At 41.5% G+C, this 27,342-nt stretch overlaps 1 protein-coding gene and 1 long non-coding RNA gene across 9 annotated transcripts in view; one reads left to right on the top strand and one right to left on the bottom strand.

Annotated features, from left to right (window-relative positions):
- Positions 1–27,342, bottom strand: part of LHFPL3 (LHFPL tetraspan subfamily member 3) — a 425,978-nt gene that overhangs the window by 193,448 nt on the left and 205,188 nt on the right. The gene's annotated exons all lie outside the window — the stretch shown is intronic.
- Positions 1,357–26,823, top strand: LOC133390917 (uncharacterized). The gene is made up of 4 exons (XR_009764497.1): positions 1,357–1,469; positions 8,874–9,190; positions 10,489–10,758; positions 24,150–26,823. It is a non-coding gene; the product is annotated as an uncharacterized LOC133390917 (long non-coding RNA).

A 27,342-nucleotide genomic window follows, 5' to 3' on the forward strand; every position in this document is an offset into this window, starting at 1 on the left:
TCACGGTCCAGTTGCATAATCATGCTGCTAAGTAAATAGGCTTTCTACAGGCAGTTTAGCTGGCATATCTGATAATCTCTTCACACATGCAAAATGAAAACCTGAACTGTTGATCTGCAACCAAGCTTGATAGCTGAAACACAGTGAATAGAAAGTTCAATCAACAACTGGCCATAAAAACAACACAGCCTTAGTTTTTACAACATGATGCTTCAGCCAATTTAACAGCATATTCCAAAGGCTCCTCTTGGGCGAGTATTCTAGCTGTCCGCATAAAGCAAAAATTCAAGCTGAGACAGAAAACACAGGTAACAGATGATTCTAGAAAATGCTTTGGGGCCAATATTTTAAAGAGTGACTAGTAATTCTGAGCAGCTCAGATAGAAGTCTGAGAAAATATAAACAAAAATGGATAAAGATATAACACAAGCCACTTTTGAATGTTTTAAACTGTATACATGCACACATACCTTTCACAAGGAAAAGTGAAACACCTGTTTATATGAACCCAGTATAAAATCAGGCAAGGTGGGAAAGTCTTCATTTGAGTACATTGCTTTAAAAGAAGAAATTGGGGGGAACAAAGATGTCATTTTGGAAAGGCAGGACAAACAGCGGTCACGCCCCTTGGTTTTTTCTTCATTTTTCTCAGATTATTATGACATATAAACAAGTAATCCCCACCCCAAAAACTGCTGCTTAAAAGCATCGTCGTTTTGCATTTTTGCAGGCAATCCAAAGGTCCTGACTGTCTTGTGTTTTTCTGTTTCCTGTCTTGTTTGACTGGGGCTTGCACCTAGCAGAGCAAGTGGGCTGGTCTAGTCCCTTGCAGGCAGAGGCAGGAATCAGAACCTAAGACACAAGCATCAGCATAGAAGAGAGAATGGAATACTGTTGTAAATGCTAGTTTTTAGCCAAACAGTAATGAATAAAGCACTATCTCTGAAGCTGATGTCCTGAGTGTGAAAAACGACCTCCTAAAATTGCTATTCACTCCATAAAGGAAGCAGCCATGAGTCACTTCCCTCCAGGGCAAATAGCTGCTTTGAAGGGGGAAGGGTAATTTTCACAGGGATGGATGGAGTACAACATGAAGATTTGGCATGGTGGGTGTCAGTGCTGTACAGCACCCTTTGGCTTCCCTGGCTAATGCTAAATCATGGCAGCATTTCTCCCCAACTTCATTTGCTTTCCCTGCTGTTGAACCCTATTGGTGGTGGCGACTCACATGATTGTGCTTCCAGGCTTTCAGGACATCACATAGGATGTAGCATTGTGACACTGACAGTATCACATGGATAACTGTAACCCACAGGGTAAAGGGCAGAGGCTGAGAACAGTAAACTAAAGGAGGAAGGAAATGGTGTTGAGAAACTGCAACACTGAAAGAACGTGACTGTGATTGCAATGAGAGCAGAAAACACAGAAAACGGAAGCTTTACAACACTCATGAAAACAAACATAAGCAAGTAAGTTTGGCTCAATTCTGGATAAAATTCTCCCTGGATTGCACATTAGACTGCTGGAGGGGAGGGACAGGATAGAGTTCACTTAATGAAACATTTTCTTGCCAAATATCACAAAAATCCATGGGCACTGAAAACTAGCGTATCAGAAAATGCTAGGCAAGAACCTACATTTTTTATATGGTGGTTCATTCAAAGATGTGAACACCTGGAATCTGAAAATGTACAGGAACAGTTTCACTATGTGATCTGCTGCATGTGTAGACCAGCCTCTTCCCTCAAAATGCATGCCCAGCCCCCTTAACCTGTTTCCCCATTCTTGGTTCTCTGCTGCTTAGTTAGCCACTCTTAAATTGCTCAAATCTGAACATACATAGGTTTGTTCCAATTGTCAAAAGGAAGCAAATGAATTTTTATTTTCATGGCTAACTTTCCTAATACTATATGCATACTCTAATACATTAATTCACATTATTATTCTGTGCACTTTTTGCATTAATTCTCAACTGACTGACCCTCTTCATCTGTAATTATTACCATGAAGGGTTTGAATATCATTAAACTCTTCTCACCGACTGCATTAACTTTAAAAGGTAATTTGATTAATTCTGCAAGCCACTGGTAGATGGATATTTAATGCCTCACAGAATTTGCGCATTATCACTGTTTTGCAGCAGCTAGATCTGAAAGATAAACTCAATCCTAGGAGACCAGATGAAAAAGGTTGGTTGTTCCTCAGAAAGATTTCAAGTAATTTTGTTAAGCTCTAAAAATAGCACTTTAAATTGTTTTCTCCATCATGACAAACATATCACCCCACCCCACTCCGCACTACTGATTTAATAACTTTTCATTTTAGCTGAACACATATTTCCACACTGTAGCCAAAGGTTTTCCACATGAGAAAGCACAGTGATTCTGAGGAGGGAAAAACTATCAGCTGATAAAATGCTGAAGACTACCGTCAGCCAAAACAGACAACATGTGAAGTCTTTTCATCCCAATCCTAATCAGGTTTACTCAGAAGCCAGTCCCACACACCCTCTTTCCCAAGTTTTGGTGCAAACCTATCTGCATTTACTTCAGATAGGGTTACCATCATTTTGTCATTTCAAAAAGAGTACATTTGGCTTCGATAAGTGAAAAGTAAGAGTATGCTGTTGCACCATCTCAAAAAGAGTACATGTACTCTTAAAAGAGTACGGTTGGTAACCCTAACTTCAGAGTAAGTCTCATTAAAGTCAGAAAGCCAGTAGGACTTAACTTCTGCATAAGCATTCATAGGACTGTGTGCAGCATGTATGATTAGAACTATTACTGTAACGTCCAATTAGGAGCTTCTATCATGTTTTAAATAAAAAGGTGTATGATGACAGAAGCAGTAAAATACAATAAAACAGACAACTCCCCAAAAGTGAATAAAATAGTTAAGAATCAACGCTTAGCAATGAAAGCACTTGATGTTTGGGGAAAAGGCAACTACAACATGTACGTGGACCTTTTCTGACTCACTGAAAACAAGGACTGAATCTGAGACCCATATATATAAAGCACATACTCTAGGACAGGAGTGAAGAATGCCCACTCTGTGGGCGGGACATGGTCCACAGGGTTTCCTTATCTGGCCTGCTCCCTGCCCTCCTCTCGCCCCCACTCCCAGCCACCTTGTGGCTCCCTCCTGCTGCAGAAGGAGGTGAGAGCGAGACTCTGGATGTAGATGTGACACATAAATGTGTGACTGAGAGAATGTGTGTGTGCATTCACATGCATGTCAGTGACTGTGCATGTGAGAGAGTGAATGAATGTAAGTATGGATGTGTGTGGATGTTATACGTGGATGCATGTGTGTGTGCACGTCAGAGTGTGAGAAAGGTGGACTGTCCACTTTAGGCACATGGGCCCAGAAAGTTAGCTGCAAGGGAATGTGGTCCTCAGGCTGAAAAAGGTTCCCCATTCCTGTTCTAGGCCCTCCCCAAGGAATATGTGAGGATTATCAGGTAAGGACACAGAAACCAGAGAAAGTTAGGAACACAGGAATTGCCTTATACGGTGTCAGACTCTTGATCCATCTAGTGTAGTGGAGGAGAACCTCCAATCTTCCAAGCCACATTAGGCCCAGCAAGGGGCCTAATTTGGACTACAAGGCCATTTTCCTCAAACCACACCCACCTGCCCCACACCTGACATCACATATGATAGCTGCAGCTGCAAAGGAATACTTGGGAGCCTTAAAATGCACTCTTTTTGTTTGTTTGTGGAAACCAGGGCTTGTATTCAACGCCTTTTAACTTTGGTGCCAACTACAAGCCCTGTTGGGATTAGTTAAACTCAAGAGCTCCCAGTTGGGAACCCCCGAATGCAGCCAATCCCTACCAAAAGCACAGGGGTTGCAATCACCTGATAAGTGCTGACTGCAACCCCTGCTGGGACTGGCTGCAGGGATTTTCTTCCTTTGTAAGAATGGCTTGAACTCGAATTGGATTGCAGAGGAAGAAAGGAAAGAATTGGGATCACATGTAGAGCATGCTCCTGATTCTTTCATTTGAAGTTAGGTTACCTGATGTCATGATGATGTCAGGTGATTTATTTTTTATTTTTAGCAAAAATATGTATATTAGAAAAATGCACACTAAAATGCTAACAATGCTTTTCAGGAGGACATTTAAAATAGCAGTTTTCAAACTGATGTGGACATGTGGTGAACAGAACTTAAGATTGGAAAAAACGTGAAAGCAAAACTGAAATTGATATATTTGTTCATCTCTCTCTCCGGGTAGGGCTGAGAAAGACTCCTGCCTGAAACCCAGGAGAACCACTGCTGGTCTATGCAGACAGTAATGAGCTAGACTGGGGTGGGGAACAGGATCCAACCTGAGCTCTACCACCCCTTGGAGGTCACTTTGACAAGCGAGTAGGACCACTCACCTGTCAAATCACCTGATTTCCCATGACATTATTACACCAACAAGACCATAATAAGTACATAATAAATAGTTTGCTTAGTTTCTTAGTCTTCCTGGGCACCACATTGTGACTCTTTGGCACTGAATACCCTCACAGCCCAAGCTACAGAATCAAGGAAAAAGAGATTAAATTTGAGATCCATGTCTCAAAGAGATGTAAATAACAGCAAGCAACTGTCAGCCGACAGTGGAGGGGGGCGGCAGTGCTTAACAGACCTCCAAACTGTGGAGTCAATAGCAACCCACCTCCAGGGAGATCAGGTAAGTCCTCACAGTACGCTGCTGGGTATGCATTACCCTTTCTCCCACAAGTCCCTGTCCAAATAAACAAAAAAAGCATGTGCTGAATACTCAGCCTTCTGGAGAAAGAATGATAAAGAACAGGGGGAAACCAATGGGTAGGCGTTTGACATGATCTCCTAAAAAGTGATCAGCTACTAGGATAACTAATTACTCCATCAAATTATTGCAAGACCACTGGCTGACTCAATGAGATGTCCAGATCTTACTGACAGTAACGTGGATACCAATTTGTTGTTTTCATTTCATACAAAAAGTGGAATATCAAAACTACTTCAGGATATGTCATAACACTACCTCAGTATCTTTGATTGAAACTACACTTTGCACAAGACAGAACTAGCATATGACAGCCTAGTCTCACTCATTTAGTACGCCATATGAGCCCATACAGGCGAAAAATATTTAATCATCTGCTGTTGCTGGGGAGTCTACATTAAAAAACCAGGACTGGATTTTTTTTTTTATTATTATTATTATTAATAATAATAATAATAATAATAAATTTAATTTCTTCGTCGCCTATCTGGCCAATGGCCACTCTAGGCGACTTACAAAATTATTAAAATACAATTAATAAAATACAGTAATACAATAAAAACAATAGATCTACAACAACAATATTAAAACTGGGTAGGAGGCATTACAATTATATCGATTAACCCTCCCCGGATACCCCAAAGGCCTGCTGAAAAAGCCAGGTCTTTAAGGCTTTCCGAAATACATTTATTTGCGGAATTGGGAGTTGGAGGCACTGCTTGGCAGTGGTTCCGCTCCTACTTAGCGGGTCGTCTCCAGAAGATAGTGCTTGGGGAACATTGCTCGACACCGTGGGCTCTCCAATGTGGGGTCCCGCAGGGTTCGGTTCTGTCTCCCATGCTTTTTAACATTTATATGAAGCCGCTGGGGGCGGTCATCAGGAGTTTTGGAGTGCGTTGTCATCAGTATGCTGATGACATGCAACTCTACTTCTCCTTTACATCTTCTTCAGGTGAGGCAGTCGACGTGCTGAACCGTTGCCTGGCTGTAACAATGGACTGGATGAGAACTAACAAACTGAGACTCAATCCTGACAAGACTGAGATGCTGTTGGTGGATGGTTTCTCTGATCGGATGGTGGATATATACCCTGTCCTGGATGGGGTTACACTCCCCCTCAAGGAACAGGTGCGTAGTCTGGGAGTCATCTTAGACTCTTCCCTCACACTTGAGGCTCATGTAGCCTCGGTGGCCCGGAATGCGTTCTACCAACTTCGGTTGGTAGCCCAGCTACGTCCCTATCTGAGTAAGGAGGACCTCTCATCAGTGGTACATGCTATGGTAACGTCGCGTCTGGACTACTGCAATGCGCTTTACGTAGGGCTACCTTTGAAGACGATTCGGAAGCTACAGCTAGTGCAAAATGCGGCAGCCAGACTGCTAACAAGAACTAAGCGGTCTGAGCATATAACACCTGTGCTAGCCCGTTTGCACTGGCTTCCAATATGCTTCCGGGCCAGATTCAAAGTGTTGGTACTTACCTATAAAGCCTTATACGGCGCAGGACCACGATATCTGTCGGAACGCCTCTCCCGATATGAACCGGCCCGTACACTACGGTCTACTACGAAGGCCCTCCTCCGGGTTCCGACTCATAGGGAAGCCCGGAGAGTGGTGACAAGATCTAGGGCCTTCTCAGTGGTGGCCCCCGAACTATGGAATGGTCTCCCCGAGGAGGTGCACCTGGCGCCGACACTATCATCTTTTCGGCGCCAGGTTAAAACCTTTCTCTTCTCTGAGGCATTTTAATTCCTGTTAATTGTAAATTATTATATTTTGATTTTAGACTGTACAGTTTTGTGTACAGTTTTGTGTTATTTTTATTGTATTTTTAATGTTCACCGCCCAGAGAGCTGTTGCTAGTCGGGCGGTATATAAGCTTAATTAAATAAATAAATAAATAAATAAAAATAAATTTAGCGAAGAGGCATGCCGGAGATCTTGTGGGAGGGAGTTCCAAAGAGTGGGGGCCGCCACTGAGAATGCCCTCTCTCTTGTACCCGCCAATCTGGCTGTTTTTGTTGGCGGGATTGAGAGAAGGCCCTGTGTGGCCGATCTTGTCGGGCGGCATAATTGGTGGCGTTGAAGGCGCTCCGTGAGATAAACTGGGCTGAAACCGTATAGGGATTTAAAGGTCAATACCAACACCTTGAATTGGGCTCGGAAAACAACTGGAAGCCAGTGTAGGTCGAACAACACTGGTGTGATGTGATCTCGGCGGCGACTATTCGTAAGTAGTCGAGCCGCCGCATTTTGTATCAGTTGTAATTTCCGGACCGTTTTCAAGGGTAACCCCACATAGAGCACATTACAGTAGTCCAAACGAGAGGTGATCAGGGCGTGTACCACCAGTGGGAGCTGATGAACAGGAAGGTAGGGTTGCAGCCTTCGTATGAGGTGTAGTTGGTACCAGGCTGCCCGGCTCACTGCCGAAATCTGAGCCTCCATGGACAGCCTGGAATCAAGCACAACCCCAAGGCTGCGGACCTAGTCCTTTAGGGGTAAACTCACCCCATTGAACTTCAGGTCAATGTCACCCAACCTTCTCTTGTCCCCCACAAGTAGTACCTCAGTCTTATCAGGGTTCAACTTCAGCTTGTTCCTTCCCATCCATCCACTCACGGATTCCAGGCAGTTGGACAAGGTCTCCACAGCCAACTCTGGTGAAGATTTAAACGAGAGATAGAGCTGAGTGTCATCCGCATATTGATGACACTGCAGCCCAAATCTCCTGATGATTGCTCCCAGCGGCTTCATATAGATGTTAAATAGCATGGGAGAGAGGATAGAGCCCTGTGGCACACCACAATTGAGAGGCCAAGGGTCTGATACCTCCTCCCCCAACGCTACCTGTTGGTACCTGTCGGAGAGAAAGGAATGGAACCACTGTATTACAGCAATAGCAACAGGGAAAGGTGATTACTTTGAACACATAGAGCACACATTCTTTGATGGCTACAGGCTAGTACTTAAAAAATTTAATTCAGCCAGGAATATGTCAGGAAGTACATCTTGACAAAGATATTCCTAAGTACAGGTCTTCATTCAGAGAAAACATACTTTGAGAGCATCAGCAAAAATGACAGACGCCTTAGAAAGTTAATTAGATATGATTTCCCAAAGAAATATTGTGGGTGTCTGCTAATCAGCCAGCTCAGCTTTGGGTGTATCTTAAAGACATTGTGTCATGGAACAGCATATAAAGTACAACATTTACAATGGTTAAGAGCAAGGTTGTTGTTTTTTTTTCTGGGGGGGGGGAGAGAGTAGAAATAATTTAACTTTTGTAAATTGTATTGCCTTTATTGTTCTATTTTTATATTTGTGTCTATTTTTCTTTGTAAGCCGCCTTGAGGGCCTTTGGCTGGAAGGCGGGGTAGAACTAAATTTAATACATAAGAATAATAAATGATTAATATGCAGAAACTTTTGCAGCAGGTATTTCTCAAAGCAATGCCACATTTTCCCATTCTCTCATCTCTTGATTTCTTATCTATGTTTGTATGTCTTGGTGTCTCTCCCCCACCCCACCCCACCCCACTTCTCTTTCTCTCTCTGCAACTGACTGTTGATGGTTATCATAATTGCTTTTCTGTGTCAGCCATGGGTCTCAAGTGCTGGCAGGGTGAAGATGGCACACAGAATGGCTTGTGCTCAAACAGTTTCAGCAACCTCTTAGGTTGTTGGTAACTTGGAAGGGACCATTCTACAATTCTGCTTCTTTTCAGCTGAAAACCTACTGTGGCCAGTTACCATTGCTTGGCATGATATAGGACTGGACTGGGCCCTTAGAAGACATTAGGTGGCTGTGTATGTAAGGAACCCTGAATCCTTCAGCCGCAATGCCCCATAGTTAGTGGAGTTGCCTACAGCGAGGATTAACACAACTGACATAGACTGTTGTCTTGGTGCAACTAAGTTGGTGGTCAAAGACGTTGTGGCACTATGGCAGCCCACAGAATCAATATGTACAAAGAGAGAGCTTGCATACGGTAATAACTCCCATACAAAAGCCAATGACACATTTACCATATTCTCTCTCTCTCTCACTCACTCACTCACACACACATTATGCATCCCCTTCATTGCCCTAATCTCTCCCCAGATATGCTGTGGGCAATGCTGGATGGCCAGCATTATTTCCAGCACAACAGTGTCCTGAAATGCAGAGCTGCACTTTTGCCTAAAGGAGTGATTGGCAACTATTTATTCACTTATATGGAAGAAAAGAAGGAGTACAGTCAGAGACATCGCTGCAAAGGGGCTAAAATGACTCCCTGCCCTCGGTGACCTCAGCCTCCAAGAATCAAGCCTCCTCCTATCTGCATAGACCATAGTGGTATCTGTTTCTTGGTCACACTCGAGCATCACACAGAATGCACCAACATTTTATTTTGCCTAGCAACCTCTCCCCCAAAACTGGTAAGTTAAAAAAGTTAAAACTGAAAATTGTCAACTTTTTTAAGCACAAAAAGGCTAAGAAAGCAGGAAACGGCCAGGTCAGGCTGTCTGCCCATCTAGACCAGTATTATCTATTCTAGCAGTGGCTCTCCAGGGTCCTAGGCAGAGAGTTGGCTTTCTCATCACCTGTTGTTACCTGATCCTTTTAACTGCAAATGCCAGGGTTTGAACCTGGGACCTTCTGCATGCAAAACATGTGCTCTATCACTCAGCAATGGTTTGCATTAATTGCATAGAAATGGCATGCAATTGCTTATGTTTCTAGGTAAACGTCTGGAAAAGAAACATGCTGGCATGTGGAATAGTTTAAGAGAATATTACCCAAATGTGATCCCTGGACTTTGATAGGGCTGGAAATAAAACACTCTTGATTTCAGTGTTCCCATCTTTTAAAAGAATCAAGCCCTTTAGGTTTTTTGACCTTTTCTTTACTGCCCTTTATGAAAAAGCTGCTAAAAAGACAACTGATTATACTATCTTCATGTTTGCAACCTCTTATGATAGTCTGTGTCTGCAGGCTTCAGCTCAGTGATGTGATTTCAATGAACTTCTTTATCTTGTGTGACCTTTCAGTGAAACCTTCATAGCTTGTTTTGCTAGGAACTTTCAGATGTTATGTTACTCTCCTACCTTTTAAAAAACTTGATACATTTCAAGCATTATGTGATCAAAATAAGTTATTTTAGAACTTTCATCCTTATAGTTGCTTCCCAATAAATGTTCTTTTTAAGCAAGATGAGGAAATCTCATTCTATTCCAGAAAATTGCAATACATTTTTAAAATAAACCATTGTACAGAATTTCTCAAGGGGTGGACGATTCTGCAACAGTCTCCCTATAACTGGTACCTAACTGCCACTGCTTCCCTCATCATCAGGTAAATTTGGGGGGAGGGCTGCAAGTGCTGCACCACCTATCTGGGTGCACCTGGATCACTCACCCAAGAGACACTAGGAGTCACCTGAGAGGTTCTCTAGAAGGCACCTTGCCCAAGGCCCTCTTTAATGTTCAATTTCCTTCTGGCAACTGCCTATGTTAGTAGTTCAGAATGATTTGAGGGATTCCTCCCCTTCCTCAAGTTCTCTAAGAACTGCAGAGATCTCTGATCCACTTCATACTAGGTGAAAGAAACAAGACTCTGCCCTTCTACCAAATTCTCTGTCATGTAGAGAAAACTTGGGGGTGAAGGAGGGGGGTCAGTCTCTCCCAGGACCACCAACCAGGGGACCCAAACTCTTTACTTTCATTTCTTTAAAAAGGCAAATCAATTGGACATCTCTAAAGAAAGTTAGAAAGCAAAAAGTGGAGACAATTTTCTAAAGCTTATTAGAGGCATATACAGACAAGCCACTGTTGCTATAGATGCTTAATCACTGTTGCTAAGCAATCAGAAGAAGGAATGCTGACCACCCCACCTGGGACTCGGGACGCAAGCCTCCTAGAGCAGCAGGAAAAAAGAAGAAGAAACTCCTTGTGGTTGCTACTAGCCTGATGCTGGATGGAGATGAATAGTCTGCAGGTATTCTGGGGTATGTTTGTTTAAGTACTTTACGCTGTGGCAAGTGGCAATACTCAAGTTCTTCAGGTGGCAATCTTAGTCTTTTTGCCAGAATTTTAAACAAAAGCATATGCACTTTCAAAAGCAGGGACACAGTTACTTAGGGAAAATATGGTGGTCCAATTGGTCCCCAACTGTAACAAAAACCACTTGTGCCAACATTATGATCCTTGGCCAAATTATGGAAGGATGTAAGGTATGTTCTCCACATTAGAATACTATTGTAGTGTAATACTGAAGAGTGCAAGTTAGGAAGTTCTCAGTCCAAATAATCTCTCTCGGGCTCCACGTCCCACCTTCAATATGTGGATAATAATACTGGCTTCCCTTGCAGGATTGCGGAAAGGATTACCAAGATAATATATGTGGATCAATCTGAATGCAATACAAATGCTTAAGTCTTTAAACCTTCCTGGTCATATTTTGCAGCTGCTGGTAATCTTGATTCACACTTTGCAAATTAGTGAGACTCATTAGTGACTTTGCGTGGGGGGAGGAGAAGAGAGAGAGAGGAATGAATAGTTGCCTGGCTGCTGTCTGCGCGTTCACTGTACAGTTTTTGGCAAATGCTAAAGGCACACCTCTTTATCCCAGCCTTTGACACCTGAGGTGTGTGTTTTCAGTACCTACCCTGTTCCTGTGATTGTAATTTCTTTTAATTGTTGTTAATATTTAATTTTAAACTGTGATAACCTGCCCTCGGACCTGCTGGTTGTAATACCAACTGGACTGGGTCTCAGAATCTAGCAATTTCCCCTTTAATGCCCTATCTGGAGCCTAAATAAGGGTCTGAAACGGCTTAATATGCTTGTATATGCTATAGACCTATGCCATGGTAAGAAGTAGAAGCCTTAAAGCTCCATTCTGTAAATTCTGTATAATAATGGATGATGTCACCTGATGTCATAAGAGAGGGTGGCTAAAGTCCTTTGTCCAGGAAGCCCAAATATAGACTGGGAGGAGCTGGAGGCTCCAGGTCATGCAGGCTATCAAGAGGAATGGGGGCTTGTTAGGCAGTGCCAGGCAAGAAGATCCATATTAGGAGTATCCACAGGAAGCACCAAATATGGGCAGGCCTTTGATCTGTGGGAAAAGAAGGCTTATGTCCTTGGTCTGCATGTCTGGAAATTCTTCTGGGTGCTTATCTTGTACTGCCAAACCTTTGACATGTGTACTTCTCTTGATGGGCTGCCTGCCAGACACTTATTCATGCTACTGGGCAGTCCTAGAAAGGAAACCCATATATGGGCTTCCAGTGGGTGGTTGGCTGACCATCATGAGGATGGCACATTATTCCAGCCTTTCCCAACCAGTGTGCCTCTGGATGTTGTTGGACCACAACTCCCATCAGCCTCAGCCTGCATTGCCAATGACTGAGGCTGATGGGAGTTGTGGTCCAACAACATCTGGAGGCACACTGGTTGGGAAAGGCTGCATTATTCTGATTGGTTATACAGGAGGCCAAACCCTAGGAGTTTGGTATAAAAGGAACTGCCAGGTACTCAGTAGAAAGCTCCTGCACCTGCCTGTGATTGCAGGAAAGCAGAAGATGTCTTGGGGCTTCAGAAGGTCTGGGCACCCAGGAAGGCTGCAGAGTACAGACTACCAGAAAGAAGATTTGTGAAATGAAAGGCCAAACATAAGCACCCCTTATGCCACTTTGAAGGCAAGTTTAAATACAACAAAACCCTGGACCCCATCGGACTTTATTTCCCCTTGGATAATTTTCACATGTAATTTCTTCCCATTAATTGATGGAGAATGATTTTTTAAAAGCACAGGAGTTATTTTCAGCAGAATACTATTTATTTCACAGGTCATCATATATTACTACTCTTAACACTTGACCATCCAGCTGCAGGTGAGAAGTGGTTCTACTGAAAAGCATTGAGATTTGACACTAGATGATATATCATATGTGGTAATTAATCTCCAATGGCTCATTTACATGCATAAGTCAATGAGAAAGATACATACATGGTTACAATAGTCTTTGGTGGTTGCCAAGAATGTAGGTAGCTGATATGTCACTTTGATATAAGGTAGGAAAACAAATGGGTGCATCCTGCTTGTAGGCATCCCATGGGCATCTGGTTGGCCACCATGCAATACAAGAAAGGTCTTAGGTCTGATCGAACAGAGCTCTTCTTACGCTCTAGGTCAGTGGTTCTTAACCTTTTTTGGGTCACTGATCACTTTGAGAATCTGATGAAAGCTATTGACCCCCATAAATAAACATTTTATTGCATTGGAAATTGACTTTTTTTCTTTGTACCTGGTTCACAGATCCTCTGAAGCCCATCCATGAACCCCCTAGGACATACCCTGAGTATGGGACCCCCTTTGTAAGCTCAAAAAATTTAGTGACTGCAAATATCCCTTCCCATTAAAAGCTCCCTGAAGACAGGAAAGTGTTGCTTTATTTTCTTAATGCAAAGATCCAATCAAATTGGTAGACCCCCCCCACACACATAGTCTGAAGATGTACAGTCTTGTCTCCCAACACCAGTGGGTTACAGTGCTGGACTAAGAACCAGGTTCAAATCCCCACCCAGCCATGAAGCCCACTGTGTGACCTTGGAGCAAACACAGTCTCTCAGCCTGACCTATCTCACAGGGTCTGTGTAAGGATAAAATGGAAAAGGGCTGGGCATGTGCACTACCTTGAGCAACTTGGAGGAAAGGTGGGATATAAATGCAATAATAATTAAATAAATACATTTCTGTGGCAATACCAGGATCCCAGCCTCAGCCAACCTGCTGAGCCCTTTTCCCTCTTTTTAAAAATAATAATCAAGAAGCAGCAATGTGTTGGTGATGAGGATGCTAGATTGTTCACTGCAGACAACAAGGTGCACAGATTGAGTTAGTGCTTATAGGCCTTGGGATGATAATCAGAACTGATGACTTTCTTAGCGTGCACTTGGGGAATGAAAGCGGAGCAGAAGACAGATCAGCGCACACATAAGCATACCTGCCCCTCCTGCAAGCATCTGAAGGCGTGCGTGCATTCGGGCACGCGAGAGGGGGGAAGTCCTCAACTGCTACAGTGTCTTGGAGAGAGATATTGGGGGGGGAGTGTAGGTGGAACAAAGGAGGGATGCTGGCACACACACTTAGCCTCAGAAATGGAGGGTGAGCAAGTCCTGTGCTTCCTCACTGTCTGTCTGGGCTGAAGGCGAGATCTGGGCAGCCTTGCAAATAAGAATAATTTTTAAAAGGAGGTGTAAGCGAAGAAGGAGCCAAGAAAGCAGGCAGGCCAGCTGCCAGGAAGGAAGGGAGAAAACAGTCTTTGCTCACAGCCTTGCTTCATTTTGCTTCACGAAAAGCCCTCTCCTCTCATTTCATCAGCAGTGGCAGTGCAAAGAGATGCAAGTCGCTGATAGTAATCCCCTCTTCTTCCCAGTAGCTCCGCCCTCAGCCTCCTTCGGCATCTGCCATGTGTTTTATAGGCAGATACCTGCTCTTGGTGCACCTGAAAGACACTCTGCTGCTTCAGCAAAAGTCCTCCCCTCTTGTTTGGGGTAAGGGGGAGGTGTCCAAGAATCACAGAATCATAGAGTTGGAAGGGGCCTTGTAGGCCATCGAGTCCAACCCCCTGCTCACAGCAGGAAATCCACAGCTAGAGCATCTCCCGCAGATAGCTGTCCAGCCTCTGCTTGAAGACATCCAGCGAAGGGGATCCCACCACCTCCCTAGGCAGTCGGTTCCATTGCCGAACTGCCCTTACTGTCAAGAAGTTCCTTCTAATGTCCAATCTGAATCTACGCTCCTGCAACTTAAAACCATTAGACCTAGTCCTACCCTCTGGGGCAGCAGAGAACAAATCTGTACCCTCCTCTATGTGACAGCCCTTCAGGTACTTAAAGAGTGCAATCATGTCACCCCTCAACCTTCTCTTCACCAGACTGAACATGCCAAGTTCCTTCAACCTTTCCTCATAAGACTTGTTCTCCATACCGGCTATCATCCTCGTCACCCTCTTCTGAACCCGCTCCAACTTGTCTATATCTTTCTTAAAATGAGGCGCCCAGAACTGAACGCAGTATTCCAGATGAGGCCTGACTAATGCAGAATATAGTGGGACTATTACTTCCCTCGACCTGGAAACTATAGCTCTGTTTATGCATCCCAAAACCGCGTTTGCCTTTTTTGCCGCAGCATCACACTGCTGGGTCATGTTCAACTTGCGATCCACTACAATTCCAAGGTCCTTCTCACACGCACTACTGCAGTGTCATCTGCAGTGGCAGTGGGGAGCAGACAGCAATTTTTTTTTACTGTTTCTTTACAGTTCATGCCCCCCCCCCCAGATTACTTTGCAGCTCCTCTAGGATTAAGAACCTCTGCTCTAGGTGGTCTTTTCCCATTCCTCCTATTATATTTTATGGAATCTACGTAGGCCATTCACCAGTCCTCAGATTTGTTCAAATGTCAGTCACTGAACCATGGAAATGAAGGTATGATTTCAAAGGGCAGTATTTTGCTGTTTTTGCCTTGTGATGTAAAATGAATAATTTTGTGTCTCAAAATTATTCTTCCAGAAATTAGGGTGCCTGCTACAGTAGATGTCAGTAAAAGCAAGTGTCTGTAGCACTGCTACTGAGCACCAATGGGATAGTAAGAGCCCTGTTAACGGTTTAGACCTCTTGCCCTTCTCTGAGACCTTTGTTGCATCTCAGGAGTGTAACACCAACTTAGGTAAACAAGACATGCACCTGCTACTTTAGAGTGGGAATTTCAGTAATATTTAACTGCAAACTATTTTTCTGCCTGTTTCTAGAAAGTGATCCAGTTCCTAATGTCTAGTATGGGAAAGTCACACTTCTAGTCCTCTCTTATACGTCTTAAAATCTATTAATAAATAAAAAAGAAAAAAAGGGGCTAGTTTTGGTTTGCCTCCCAGAGAAACCAATGTGTTTCAATAGCATCACTCACTGAAGTACAACAGAGCAAAATGCACTGTATTACTTGTCCAGTGTTCTGAAAAACCAGAACCATGCTTTGGGATTGTCATAACATTTTTTTATAACAGACTGGCTTCCTTGTTATCTAATATATCCATGGTTGACTGAGTGAACATTTGCATTCATGTAAAAGGTTTGTAAGTAGCTACTCCTTGGTTTCCTGTAGTGAAAAATAATAGCTTCCAACTACCTGGCAGGGAAACTTTATACGTTGTAAATGTTAATTCTCTCTCTTCTCCCCTCCCCCTGCTTTTCAGACTGTTCATCTGTCACAAATTACTAAAGTCACATGGGTTTGTACAATACCCCTATACACTTAATCTGGGAGTAAACACCATTGAACTCAGTGGGACTTAGCTATGAGTAGACAGGCATAGGATTGCACCATCACTGATTGCAATGGGAAATGCAGCTTTGAAAAGTGTTTAATTTTGGCTGGATTATGTCCTAACATAGGTATGTGGGAAAGGCAGGCTAGCAGAAAATGTTCATGGGCTACTAAAGTTTGTGGGCTCAAGGATGATGTCTTAATTAATTGTTTTATCATCCATTTAGCATATTCAGTAAACAGTCCTTCAGACCACCAAGTGAAAAAATAAACATAGTATAGCTAACACTTCAGGTGTTGTAGTCCAACAACATATGGAGGGCCACACATTAGCCAGCCCTATTCTACAGGATGCTCATTCAGCATTGTTCACTCCAACACCACCTTCCATTTTGATATACCATCTTGTAAGACCATTTCTAAGGTTAAAATGATTGCATGAAATATCTGTAACCAGGAGACCGTATATGTTGGACGTGGGGCAAGAGCAATTCCTGTTTGAGTTCTTTTTCTTTGTATTCCAAAGGGAAGATAGGAGTCAGTGTCCTCCAGCTGGCTAGGGTTGCCTACCTTTACCTGTGCTCTTCTCTACTTAACTTCCTTTGGTTGTAAACTGATATGCTCAAGGAAGCTGACCTGTCCCTCCTTCCTTTGTCTTCTTCGACTGTCCATAGCTTTCCTTATTTTACTAAGTCTAAGTCTCAGTGATCTAAATGCAGGGTAAAAGCCTGCTACTCAGGTAAATACATACTGGCACACAAGCAGCTCAGACTGCTATCTCTGCATGTATATATTTCCATAACAATATAGCTGGATTAATCTGGGATCCCAATCACAGAGTTTAACAGGGCATGCAGCCTTCTGTCTTAACTTTTAAATGCCTACTGAAAACTTTTCTGTTCCACCAGGTTTATGCAGGCAATTGAGATGTCCTTTTGCAATAATTGGCCTTTGTTTTTATTGTATTTTTAATGTTTTTATTGTATGGTTGTCATTTTGGCAAAATGCTTTGATGTTTTTAACGAAATAATGGCATATAAATATATTTATAAATAAATCGTGTTAAACACAACAAGAGCTGCACTGCTCAAGAGCACTTATGTGTCATTTCCTTATGACAAACCCCACATGCACACTGGAAAGGATTCCAGATAAAGTAATCTGGAAAACCAAACATTTGCCATGATAAGCTTGCAAATCAGCTGCAAAGTGCTTTGTTGTGATCTAGGCAAGTCTATCTCTTGAACTTAAGCTAGCCTTGCAGAACCTAAAGTAGCAGAACTCGTAACAAGATCTCAGCTAAATTGGAGGTACAAGATTGCTGGGATCTTACAAGCAGACATTACAGGGTGTGCCCCGTTCACAATTGACAAAGGGTATAATCCATTCAAGTTCCATTGATTCCAGACCTTCAGGTTAAATCTCTCCCCCTGAAATCAATGGGACTTAGAAGTGTTCAAACTTAATTATATGGTTAGTATACAAACGGAATAAATAAAAATTGAATGGATTATACCCAGATACCCTCAAGACACCCTCCTCCCCAGCATGTTTTATCTGTGACCTCTCTCTTCCTTTCTTTGGAAGACCTTGCATTGCAGTATTCTGAAAAAAGTTCCAAGACAAAGTCTTCTGTTTCAAAAGGCTACGCTTGGGAAGACTTTTGCAGTAAGAGCAAAATCTTCTCCTTCTATTCCCCCCCCTTTCTTCTGTACCTGTGCTTTTCCTGCCTTGGGGATAAAATGGTGGGTGGAGCTTGGTTTATTTCATCCTTTCACATGTGGCTACTCTTAAAGGCACAACAGTAAAGACAGGAGAAAACGGTTGCAAACCCAACAATCCCTGGGTAGCCAGGGCCACATGTATGGATGTCCTAAAAGGGGGATGCAATGTGTCTTTGTGCAAAGAGAATGCAGACATACAATGTACTCCCTCAAGGGTCTTTAAGAAAATTACAAGCCTTCCTCAGCACACGTAGATCTATCATGCTGAGTGGCATTTTGCTATAGCATCTAAAATATTAGCTTAGTTATAAGCAAGCATATAAACAAACCAACAAACAGGTGGCAAAAAGGAAATTAGTCCTTCTGGGAAGAGCAATGGCCAATTCAACAGACATCAGTGGGGAAAAAATAATCCCCAAACAAACCAAGATTCTGTAATGGAGTACTAACTAGATATGAATTTTTAGCTCCACATGGTAAAAAGGGACTAAAGTAGGTCATGAAATAGCAGTAGGCCTTATCTTTGAAAGACAGATAGTTACTTTAATGCAGTTAAATACAGTAAATCAGAATGATGAAGAACTTCAGTTCAGGTTATTGCATCAACCATTCCTCAATCCACCTGCTTTCTTAGGATCTCTCTATCTGCTTTGAGGTTGCTCCTGCCATTATTTAGCCAGTTTCACTGAAGAATAATATCAAAATTATAAAGGGGAAAAAATGACCATGTGCGCTAAACATAAGAGTGAAAGCAAATGTCAGATTTTCACTCCAGCACTTTGAGAGATAGAGGATAAAATTTACTTTGCTGAAGAATAGAGATAACTGGAAGAACCGATAAGGTTACAGTGTCAACACAATGCCATGATTTTCAGGAATCAGGTCTACTCTGACAAATGCTACCATTATTTTCAATTGGCCTACCCTGAGTAGGACTAGCACTGGATACAACCCTGTATTTTTAGCTCACTTTTTAGACAATTGTCGCTCAAAGTGGCTCACAATAATAATAAAAGAGAGAGTCAGGCCCTGCCAGCAGGCTTATAAAGACAACAGAAAAGACAAGGAAAGGAAAGGGGTATGAAAGGAAAAGGTTAAGGAGGGAGTTGAGCATGCTTCTGAAAACCAGTTGCCGGAAGCCTCAGGAGGGGAGAGTGTTCTTGCACTCGGGTCCTGCTTGCGGGCTTCCCCCAGGCACCTGGTTGGCCACTGTGAGAACAGGATGCTGGACTAGATGGGCCACTGGCCTGATCCAGCAGGTTCTTCTTATGTTCTTATGTTCTTATGTTCAAGGCCAGAACAAACATCCAGTCTCCGGGCTGATTTGCACATTACATTTTTAGGTGTACACCTGAGAATTTCCTCTGTGCATGTTTAAGGGTACACCTAAAAATGAAAAATGAAAATCAGACTGGCATATGACTAGAAACATGTGCATCATACAGGTATATTCCAAGACAATCGGGACTGGCTACTGCTGTCTGTCAAGTGCACTCTTGGTGGTAGGAATGAGCAAATCTATTAATTTCAGTTTCTCTCACTTTCTCATTTTCTCAATCTTAAATTCAATTCTCCACATTTCCACATTAATTTATGATTTTTTAAAAAATGTCCTCATGAAAATTCATCATCATTTTAGTGTAAATTTCTCCTAATATACACTAAAATGCACTTTCCCCCAATACTTCTTTGCACATCAATTTCCCCTAATATAATGCATTTTTGTATAGTATGCCATATCCACTAATATATGCATTTTAATGCACACTCTACCAGTATATGCATTTTGTACACATTACTTGGCTGGAGAAGGCTTTCTTGCATTTGGCAAAAATCCCATGCAAATAAAAAATGAGTGTGTCCCTTACTCTTCCCCTTCCTTCCCAATCTACTAGTTTTCTACTTGCAGAGAGCAAAAAGATGTGATTTTTCACCTGCAACCTGAAGTGGTATGTCACATCATTCTGCTTCATATGTCCTGCCACAGTGCTGTTAGATCCCAAACGAAGAGATTAACAAATTCACACAAGTTAGATTATCTTTCACAGAACCACATTTATCTTCTCCTTAGAAACGTAAGTACAATTCAGTCATATAATGTGCACTTCCATACAACTCTGGCATATATTACAATATAGCAGATTACTATAAGCACATTCAGCAGCTACATGATACAATTCAAAATTACACCAATATCTGTTAACCACTGTTTATAATCCCTTGAGACACACCCCTTGGTGACTTCCGGGAAGGGTGACTTAGCCTGTGCCTGCTTTTGAGACGGGCTCCTGCCTCAAAAGAAGCTTATTCAGATATATCAGTCAGTTTTTTCTTTTTTTTTTGACTGATTAAACTTCTCCCGGGTAGGGAGAAACGAAGAGATTAACCTCAAAGCCTATTTTTGTTGGGACGACCAGATCTCATTAATTTATGGGACGAGGTCCAGCCGACGGAGGTGGGACGGATTTTTAACAGCAAGCTCTATCTGATAAAGCGAACGTTCACCTTATCTTCTAAGAGAGAACGCACTAACAGGCAAGCACCCTTCTTTCTATATTTTTCTTTTACTTGACTTAAATTGTTGCTGTTTAAAAGAGATTTGCCAGATTGATCAGTTTTTGACATCTCACTGGGGAGCCATAACTTCTCTCTGCTACGCACTAATTAATAGCTTATCTCTGTTTTTGTTGCAAAAAGCTGTCCTGGATTTGCATTCTAAAGATATACACAGAAGAGGGATTTCTATTCCAGATTTTTATTTTGAAAAATATTATACTGTTTTGAGACTACTCTCTTTTTGGTCTATTTTATTTTGACGAATCTGTTTCTTGACGATTGCCATTAATTGTTTCGATCCTGGGAACTGCATTTTGTTTACTTAACTATTGGAGAGATAAGGCTGTCTGCTCTGTTTATACTGTGATGTCACCAAGTTTGGAGTATTAACCCAATTGTTGCTGAAATAAGAAGTGGTTTTCCTATATTTTTCTTTTAAAATGGCAATTAAGAAAGTGGCTGAAAATCTGGAAATAACTATGTTTCAGAAAATAATGGATGAGATTGAGATAATGAAAATTGAATTGAGTAAAATGAAGCAGGAGATTAAAGATATAAGGGTCCCTGTGAGAGAGGTGACCCTGGAAGGGGTCCCTGTGAGAGAGGAGACCCCGGAGATTGGAACAGGGGTCCCTGTGAGAGAGGTGACCCTGGAGACTGGAATAGGGGTCCCTGTGAGAGAGGAGATCCCGGAGATTGGAACCAACGTGGAACAGGAACAAGATTTGGAGTCTATGGACTTTAGAAATAAAATCTATTGTTTGGAACTCAATGTTATCTCTGAAGAAATGAATGAAGATTCTAGAGATAAAGTTATCAATGGCATGGATAATCTTCTGGACTGGAATGATGTGATGGAGCCCAATATAGAGAAAATCTATGGAATTAACTGCAGCCATGTGACAATGGAAAAACTTTTAAGAGATGACCCAGTGTATTTTGAAAAAAAGAACAGAGATATGATTTTACAGCAGTATTTCAGCAACCTATTCAGAATGGATGGCAAGAAAATATTTGGGATAGAGGTAATCCCCATCAGACTCTTACTATATGACTATGGCTTTGACAGCAAGATTATTATGGAATACTGATAATGGAAGATTGGATATTGAAATTACTGGACTTAACAAGACTACTGAAGATGGAAGATGGAAAATGGAACTAATAGAGATAATAGAACAATGGCTACTGAAATTATTGAACCTAACAGATTCTGATGTGATGGATTAATTGAAATGTTTATTTTGACTATGGTTATGACAATAAGATTATCATAATTAGTAATGAGATGGATTAATCGATATGCTTATCTGGAAAAAAAATTGATAGATATATTTCTTAAAGAATTGAAACCTCTCTTTGACTTTTTGTGGAAAGAATAAAGTAATGTTTATGAGATTTGATGATTAAGTAAGATAACTACTGGAGGAAAGTGATTTTATAATATGACTTAAGGGACAGGACTGTTATGTATTATAGACTTATGACTGATTTGATCTTTGACAAATGGGAAGTCAATATTTTACTCTTTATTTTTTATTTTTTGTTTTTTGTTTTTTTTTCTTTCTTTTTTTCTTTTTGTTTAACTATTTTTGATTTTGTTTTTTGTCTTTGAATGTTTTATGATTTTGTCTTGTATGTTTTATGAAAATCTGAATAAAAATTATTGAAAAAAAAAAAAAGAGACACACCCCTTGGGAGACTTGTCACTGCATCATTGTCCTGTGAATCATCTGCAATATAATTTATCACTTAGATAGATTTTTTAAAAAGCACTTTGAAAGATGCACAATAAAAGAGATCCTTCTGTAGCAGAAGGTAGAAGCATGATTTAGGATAACACTTGTCAATTGTGCACATTAGAAATTGTGCAACCAAAATTTCTTACTTCTAATTTCTTTGCAGACAACAACAGAATCAAAATTGACATTTAGGGGACTAAGAAATTGCAAGAAAGACTATAAATGCTTGGCTAGCTGCCAAAAGGAAAAACAAACGAGGCTTCTGTGATAACATGGTCTACGTAATTTCCCATAAAATGAATAAAACTACTGACAACACATGACACCAGTGTTAAAAGACCTGCACTGGCTTCCCTTCTATTATCGGACTGGGTTCAAAGTTCTTCTATTAGTGTGCAAAGCTCTGAACAACTTAGGCCCAGGATACTTTAAGGACTGCCTTACCCTATATGTCCCATGTCGATCACTGAGATCATCTGGGGGAGCACTGTTAGTGGTCCTCTGTGGCCAGAAAAATGACTCATGTCAATGAGTCGTGCCTTCATTGTTGTGGGCCCAACACTACAGAGCTCCCACCCACTAGAAGTGAGACAGGTACCAAAACTGCTGAGTTTCAGATGCCTGGTTACAGCTATTTTACTCTCGGAGGCCTTTGCATTGTGAATGCTTTTCTGATGTTTTATATTGTCTGATGTTCTTTGTTCATTTTTTGAGGTTTTAAATTGTTGAGGTTTATGTTTTAAATTTTGTACATTGTATATTTTTATCATTGTAAGCTGCTTTGAGACCTAGATGGTGAAAAATGGGATATAATTTTTCTGCTGGGAGGAAGGGAGGGATATAAATCAAATAATAAATACATAAATAAATAATTTTTTAATAAATAAGACTAAACCAGGGGTTCCCAAGCTTCATTCAGGTGGTCTGTGGCATGCCCACATTAAGTATTCATATTGATTTTTAATTGTATTTTATTGCTTCCTTTGTGTCTTACATTGCATTTTATTGTATTACAATTTGAATTCTATGGAATGCAATTAAATACAATATAAGAAATAAAAGAAGCAATAAAAATACAACTAAAAATCATAGAGCATCTAGCACTGTGTATTACAATTGCTACAACAGGCAGAAAAAATCATTAAGTGACCCTAAGCAATTTTCAATAGATCTATAGGGGAAAAAACTGGGGGACCACTGGACTAAACAATCTCATTTTTATAGTGGTGTGGGAGGTTCTATTTTTAATGCCAAAATGCTGTTTTGGAGGAAGGGGGAAATCTCACCTGTCAAACATGGTCCACATGTGGTGAGGAAAAGAAGAATTCAGCTCACTGGCTGGATCCAATTCTCCACCCTCAACCAACAGTACCTCTGCCTTGTCCAGATTAAGCATCAGTTTCTGCATTGCATTGTTGCAATGTCTGAATACTCCCAGAGACCCCCTTACATAGGGTCAGGGCAGGCACACTACTTTTATGGGAACTGTCTCTCGACATGGGACTGGGCAAGCAAGTGGGCACTCCTGTGGGTAGACTGATGAGCAGCCCCAGTTTGCTCTTGCCTATGCAGACACTGGAGGGACTTTGGCAGCAGAGTTGGAGACACCTCAGCCAGTTCACTCCCAGGCTCCACTGCTGATCAATCTTCCTGCTCTGAGGGTAGATCAATTACAGGCGGAACAGCAGTTGGATCAGTAGGTTGGAGACCCTCCAGAGGCGGAGTAAGGAGATGGATTACTAGGGGTTCTCCTAGTAGCTGGCACCTCAGGAAAAGGGTTGTCAGCCAGCAGATCACTGAGCCACCTGATTCCTAACCTCACTGGCCACCTGATTCAAGCCACTGGGCCCCTCCCCTGGATCCCAGTCCTCCCCTTCTTCAGACTATTTCTGCCAATATATCTCTACAGGACTCATGACACAATACAAAATTGATACTTGTCATGGGCTTAGACCTTCTACTGTCTACCTGGGATCAGAATATGAAAACATAGAGCTGCAACATCCCAGTTAAAACCTCCTTATGATCTTACTCATTTCTTGTAGATGGTACAGAGCATAGCAGACAAGACGGCAACTTGCCAAAGACAAGTGGAGTGGGACATAAGCATCCCAGAATCATCTTTTGAAACTGATTCATGAGGAAGGAAGGAAGCCATTGTAATACAATGCCTCCCAATCCTGTCCTAGCTGGATAGTCCAGGAGGATACCATAGTGTAATGGCATGGACTGCAGCCTACCTTGTGAGCAGGAAGAGAAGCAAAGAAACCAGCCAAGCCAACACCTCTTTCTTCTCAACTTCACCATTGCTCCCCATGTGACTATCCTTATTTTGTTCTGGCTCCCTCCGCTAACCAGCCCTTTATCCTTCTGGATTTGAACTGGCCCAACCTACTTCCAATACTGGGTAGAGTGGTATGGCACTTAGGCATGGGCTGAATTACAAGGCCTCAGACAAAACAATAGATTATGCTTTTACTGCAGGACTTGGTAGTGCAACAAGTTAAAACAGTTTTCGAGAAAAACTTTTTTGACAAAAGCTAATTTTACAGTTTAAATGAGAGCAAATAAAACAAATAATAAAGATATCCAACAATACCTGTTCTAGTCTGTTTCCACAACCAGACCAACAATCTTTCACATCCTTCTGGGTCCCTTTGGGGTCCTCTCCTGATTTCTTCCTCACGCAGTTCTTAAGTTGGAGTTCTTTAAGTTTCTGACTCCACAACCTTCTAACTAACCTATTTTCTAACTTGGCTTATATACAATATTTTCACTCTCCCTCACAATCTTTTAGCCAATGAGAAGGAGAGTAGTGTCTTGGTTAAATTTCTATTTCCCCTTAATTGCCAGATTTCTATGATGAACTTTTGACCCTCCTCTGTACAACATCCCACTATAAAAAACTTCATTAGCAAAACATCCACACTTAAACGTTTAACTTTCCTGTGAACTTTTGACTCACCTATGCAAGCAAAAAGCAACTATTTTACAACCAAAAATCAAACACCAGATAGCTGAAAGTCCTATTATGCCACACATGCTCAATAGTACTGAATGGCATTTACAAATTCAGAAGAATTAACAGGCTTGCAATTCCCTTGTTCATCTCTTGGAATCCATCATCCAGAAGGATGACTAAAGTAACTAGATTAATATGTATCTATATAATCACCATATACCTTGAGCTGAGTCTCCAGCATGTATTCAAGGACCATGACTAGATATAATAAATGTGATCCAGGTTGATCATTGTTCAGTTAGGTTAAGTGATAGACTGTTTACATAGAGACTAACCATGGCTTCCCACTGGGACTGTACTCTCTCAAGTCCATGTTTATTCCTCAGCCCTTATCTGGCTATTTTAATGATCCAGGACAGTCAAGATTCGGCACACATGTGGTAAGGCATCTATAACATCACAGGGTGCTACCCCTGTGCCAGGGTGACTGCCAATTCATTGGTTAGAGGCAGTTAGTTCATGAATCCCAATTAGGCCATTAAGAACACCAAGTGGTAACAGTCTAGTCGCGTTTATTGCTGAGTACGCATATAGAAGTAAGCATAAAATATCTCACATTCCTTGACAGCAGTGTTTAGGAGATCCCCTGGGGGCAGCTGGTTGCCACTCTATCAGTCACAGCCTGGGCAGAGCTGTAGCTGTGCAGGGTGATCTCTCTCCTTCTCTCTGATCACACCTGGAGGTCTCCACCACTATGCTTCTCTGCTGGTCTGATCCCTGCTCTCTCCGATCTATATTTCTGTTTCTCCCCAGCTGTCTCTTCCTCCCTGTCTAACAGGCTGCTAGATATAGTCTACCCTCCTTTAAGGGAGTCAGCAGACATGTGCCTGCTAGACTTCTGCTAGCCTCATGCACAGTAGACATGCCCAGGCTCCTGTTAAAGAGTTCACAGCTTTCTACTGCACCTACAGCTTTTTCTCCACTTAACTACATCCATCGCCTTATACAGCATGGATGGACTTAAATATTACAAGATCCCCCATAGACCCTAAATATAGCATTTGAGAGGTAAGCTGTGAAATGTCACCTACACCTCCTTGTCTGTACAACGCTCTTTGGCAATACAGCATCTTTATACTGTTTACATCTACAGACTGCACAAGTGGAAAAGTACCCTTATGAAATTGACAAGAAAGAACTCCAGAAGCAACTACAACAGATTCCTTTATAAGAATGTCAGAGAAGAACCAAGCAATATTATCTTCAAAATGCCTTGCCAAATGGTCACAGTAGGCCTCACTTAACCATGGCTATGAGATACATAACATCAGTGCACTAACATTAACCATAAATAAGACCAATCAAGGTCTCTTGTCATCAAGATTTCTTAACCAATTTCAACCCTTGATTTCAAATCCTGGTAAAGTCATGAAACCAGTTGGCCTTGGCTATATTGAAAGCTGATGCAGCCATGTCTTTTAACTGCTGTTAAGACAACAGCAGGGAATTCACTCCTGTAAGGGAACACACAATCCTTGGTCTCTCTTCCAGTCTCTTAATGATGGTTTGCAGAGAGCCAGTGGTTCCATGTGATAGAGAAGCAACACAAATGTGAATGTAGACTCTGCAGGAGCCATTGCAAAACAAACATTGTGAAGGGAAACATGACCTGCAATTTGTTAGGAAAGGCAAATATGTTGCACCATATCAGTGTTGGTGTATTCTTTTTTCTGTAATCGCATTTGTCTGGAAATATATCAATGTTCAAAATTAGATATTATGCAAGTTCCTTGATGGATAAATGTTGGGATTTTTACACTGTCTCCTGAAAATAATAAAGCTGTGTTTTTATTACATCGCTTAATGGCACACTTGAGAGCCATGCATGTAAATGTCTGGAGTTTATTACTAACATAGTGAAATATTTATAACAAGGAAGAGTAATTGAACATCTTTAAAAGCATGGTGGTTGTTCTTAAATGCAATACAAAAGGGTTTGTACAGTACAATAAATAATTTACATTTTGGTTGAATGAAAAATCAAATTCACATGGAAGATGCTTCTTTAAAAGCATTTTTAGAAGTTAATTGGGAGCACAGAATGCTTTAATAATTAAAACACTCCTGACTAATTTATAGATTTTAAGGATTGATCATATTCAAGCTTTGCCTTAAACTTTTTGTTTGTAAGAACAGCTCAGTAATGACTATGCATACTGCAATAAGGTATAGAAGGTTATTCTCTCAGCATTTTTGTGTCACAAAGGGTTGTAACT

The sequence above is a fragment of the Rhineura floridana genome, chromosome 8 (genome assembly GCF_030035675.1).
Source record: "Rhineura floridana isolate rRhiFlo1 chromosome 8, rRhiFlo1.hap2, whole genome shotgun sequence".
In the NCBI taxonomy this organism is placed as follows: domain Eukaryota; kingdom Metazoa; phylum Chordata; class Lepidosauria; order Squamata; family Rhineuridae; genus Rhineura; species Rhineura floridana.